Raw genomic sequence first — 4,484 nt, 5'->3', positions numbered from 1 at the left:
GATTGCTCACGAATCGTGCTGCTTTCTCGTCTTTGAAGCTGCATTAATAATGCATCTGGAGCTTAGCACTTATTCTCTGTTGATTAGGTACATGATCATAGATCAAGCTCGGTGTAGATTTCGATGTCACGTAATAAAGGTGACCTGGAGTGGCACATGCGTCACAACATGCTGCAGAACCCAATTCCATCCCTTCGTACCATCATGCTCGTTTAATACAAACGATTGTAGAGTGGATTACAGAAACAACATTAAAAGACCGAGAAATATTTATTTGCTCCGTTCGTTAGTAACGCACTTCGTTATGTATTCTGTTCTTTGGGAGCAGATCACGTGATGAATTAACATAAAGTGCTGTTTCTCTTTCACCACGGTCAGCGAACGGTGTACTCTACAAACACATCACCTACATTAAACTTCGTGCCAGCACAATGCATACAATCCTCAATTACATCGCCAAAAAAAAGGGTTTTCACGGAAAGAATTTCCTAATGCTTCGTTATATATTCAAACGTGAAATTTAAAAATAGCACCACCATGAACGGGATTGACTCTTTGGCCAAATTTCAGTGCAAAAAGCGCTTGAATAACTGCACCTTGCAGGTATGCAATATACATTGCATGAGGTTTTAGATGTGTGGTCACATCATTAGTTCAGGTTACATTGATTTTGTAGAATTAGCTTTTTAGTCACGTTTACTATGCTTTTTAATGTTAACATTTCACCTCATCGGTCATTTAGTGACGGTCATTTCATTTCCACATCCTTAATGAGAGTTATGAATAGTGTATATCCAAGCATTTTTAAAATATATATGACTGGTGTTTATCAAAGAACCTAGAATGAGTTCCGGGCAGGGAGAGATATGAACAGTTTTATCATTTGAAAAATAAAGTTTTTGGCTTTACAAGCCAGAACGTCAATACGACAACAAGGCACGCCATAGTAGGAGGTTTTAAATATTCGGAACCAGGGGTCGGCAAAATAAATGGAGCCTACATAGACTCGCTCAGTAAATGTGCTTTTATCTTAGGACTCGTTATAGGGCCCAGCCTATAGCCGGTATTTTGGTCACATATAGGTGACCAAAAACATTTTTCTCTGCAAAACATTTTCGCAATAGACTGCTTTCAATAGAGTAAATCAGCCCAACATTTTTCGAATACACCTGAGATAGTCGCCAAAACGCCTTGAACGTTTGGCGTGGAATGACCGATCAAACTTTACGTCAATACCTATCACTTTTCGTCTCCACTGTCTCTTTCCAAGTTCGTGTTCTTCCTTTCTCGACATTCAACTTCACAGTAATTTAACAAATCCACATTATATTGGTTCTATAGAAGAAAATAGCTTCTGGTATACACATCTTAAATAAAACTTGGCCATGCACTTACGCCCCATCTCACTGTTTTGTATCAATCATTTCACCGTTCTCATCTTACTTACCTTATTGCCACGTGGTTGCGACGGCAAAGAATATGGTACTTGGGTTGCTCAAGACGACACTTTTTATTTCGTGAACATGTGCCTAGAAAAGTACAAAGTGCTAGAAATTCACGCTTTACACAGATAGCGGTGATCAGAGCATTGGTCGTCAGTAATATGATCTGCGCGAAGGTGCGTCGCCTTATATACCCGTGGCATCGAACATCATTCAAATTGTAGGTGTCTCAAGCTTATCAGAAGATTCTAAAATAATCTAGAATTTTCGCAGACTGCCGAGCGTGCTTTGCGCAAGGCAATTGATTAATATGAGGTGTTTAACGTTTCAAAACCACCACATGATTATGAGAGATGCCAAAATGGGGGACTTCAGAAATTATGACAACCTGGGGTTCTCTAACACGCACCCGAATCTGAACACATGGGCCTACAGCATTTTCGCCTCTATCGAAAATGCAGGCACCACAGGCGGGATTCGATCGCACGACCTGCGGGTCAGCAGCCGAGTAGCTTAGCTACTGAACCACAATGGCGGTGTCTTTGCGCAAGACAGTGACATAAAAATACAAGCGAAGTGGCACTATAATAATGTTGCGATAAAATTTCAGCAGATGCGACAGGCTCCACTGTGGATGCTATTTTCATCCAGAACCGTCAGCGGGTAGCCACGCGTTGCTAGGTGGATCGACGTATTTGGGTATTTCGAGTAGGCTGAGTTTCTACCTAAAACATACGGCGTGACGACAGCACTCACGTTGACTGTAAATTTTAGCAAAACGAAGGGCACGCTTCGGTTGGATGATATGCATATTATTAAAAAGCTGTTGTGCATTCCTCAAAGGTTGAGAACATCAATGGTCGAGCGAACCTTCACTATCACGTGCTGGATGAAAGGAATATATCTATGTAATGTTTACAACCAGCCTATAGACCGCAACTGACGGTGTGGACCGACATCACTCCTATAAGTCTATATATTTAGGGTTGTATCCGTTCAGTGGCGTAACTAGATAGGACGGCGCCCAGGGCAAATATATTTCCGCGCCCCTCATTATGCCCGTGATAATGTTTGTTATTATTATTATTATTATTATTATTATTATTATTATTATATAATAATAATAATAATATTAATTATAATAATAATAATAATATTAATAATATTAATAATAATAATAATAATAATAATAATATTAAATAATATTATTATTATTATTATTATATTATTATTATTATTAGCGCTAATGTAGGCTTCCGCGATTGCCTACTGGCGCGCGGCGGGCCATTTCGGAGGCCAAGGGCCACCAGTTCTGATTTCGATGAGCTACGCCCGCGTTTTTGTATAGTATTTTTCTTTTTTTATTCAAACTTCCGGAAGTCCCTTACCCGTCATTGTTCTCTTCCAGTCCACACTGCAAAAATCTTGACGGCACGGGCGCTTCCCAGGCCCAAGTTTCTCGTACCTAAGCTTTCGCGCTATTTGTGCATCCCAAGGAATGCAGGGTGAGTACAAAACAAAGCAACCAGCTAGACACCGCGCCCTCGGGTCTGGTATGGGGGTTAAACTGGTCGGAGTGTTCTGCCGTTTCGCTCCGTTCGCTGTTCCATTGATGGAGGTCATCCTTGTGCGGCCGCATTCTTTCAGGGAAGTTCTTGGTTTCTCCAACGTACGAAGCGGGGCAGTCGGCACATGCTGTCGGGTACACTACGCTCTGCGCTTTTTTCGCAGGTGCGTGTTCTTTGGGCCAAAGGATGAACCTGCCCATGGCGGTGGATGGCATGTGGGAAACGTTGACCCCCGCCCTTCTATTGCTTTGCTGGCGCCCGCGATGCAGGGAATCAACAAACGTCGCCGTCGTGTCACGCTTTCTCCGTCTTTCCTCCAGAGAACTCTGCGAATAAACGCCTTTGTTTAGCCTTTGGTGCCGAGGTCACGGATTATATTCGCCCTTCCTTCCGCCGCTGCGTGGACGATTAGTCGTTGGACGATCGGCTATTTCGTTGGAGTTTTCTGTTCTTACTCAAAAAAGGTGCATTCGAACTTTTTTATTTTATTTTGTTTACGTACGTGGTTGGTTTCAGGGAAGCTTTCAGTAAGTGGTTTGGGAGGCTGGTGGGGTTCGCTGAAACTCATCTAACCCAGTGCTGCGGAGCACAAAACAAAGCTTAGCCGAGGGTCATGGGAAGGCACGGAGGTAGCGCAGCAAAATGAAAATAGAGGATCCTTTTCCCGATGCAAAAGCCATTGCGGCAACCCTTTCCTTCACCACCATCCCCACTTCCAGTCGTACATTACAACCTCGCCCCTCCCCCCTTCCAGGCGGTTTTACGGAAAAAAACATTGACAACCTTTCCAGGGGGCGCCAACCCGAGGACTCGGCTTGGCGCCCCCTCCCTAGTGGCGCCCGGGGCACTTGTACCCCCTTGCCCCCCCCCTAGTTACGCCACTGTATCCGTTACAGTAAAAAGTAACTAAATACGTTACTAGTTGCTCTAATAAAAAAGGGGAACGTTTCATGGCTCCACGTTCTATATATACATAAAAAAAGGTAACGCATTACCATTACCGTAACAAAAAAAAACATAACGAATGTTACCTCTGCCGTAGCTCCGGAATCATCAGTTTTAATCAATGTGTCTTTGCTGCAGAAACCCACAATGGGAATTTTTTAATTTCAAATTTATGGTGCACACATACTAACCCAAGCAAGGATTATACTCAATGTTCAATTAACGGGAATTATTTGTACAAAAGTGCTGAACCTTAGCAATGTTATATAGAGGCTTAATGACGCCTGACCATGTGATGGCTTCTCTGCAGTGACCCAGGGTGAAACCATTTTTTTTCATTGGAGCATTATACACAAAGTGAGGTTCGATAATCTACGGTATTCACAAAGCTATCATTGAACTCTAAAGAAATTTACAACAATCGGCCTTTTCTTGATCCTTCAGCGCCTTCAATAAAGCATGTCGAAATTGGTACTGTTGGTCCTAGCAACCGAAAGGGCCCGCCACGCGCCAGTAGGCAATCACGGAG

The 4,484-nt window shown here is 42.9% G+C and overlaps 1 long non-coding RNA gene across 1 annotated transcript; it reads left to right on the top strand.

Annotated features, from left to right (window-relative positions):
- Window positions 1–2,731: 2,731 nt before the first annotated feature.
- Window positions 2,732–3,361, top strand: LOC142764758 (uncharacterized). Its single transcript, XR_012883860.1, has 2 exons — window positions 2,732–2,947; window positions 3,174–3,361. It is a non-coding gene; the product is annotated as an uncharacterized LOC142764758 (long non-coding RNA).
- Window positions 3,362–4,484: the final 1,123 nt, after the last annotated feature.

Source organism: Rhipicephalus microplus, chromosome 6 (assembly GCF_043290135.1).
Source record: "Rhipicephalus microplus isolate Deutch F79 chromosome 6, USDA_Rmic, whole genome shotgun sequence".
Taxonomy (NCBI): domain Eukaryota; kingdom Metazoa; phylum Arthropoda; class Arachnida; order Ixodida; family Ixodidae; genus Rhipicephalus; species Rhipicephalus microplus.
Note: the sequence above shows the minus strand (reverse complement) of the source record. Positions and strands in the feature narration are given on the sequence as shown.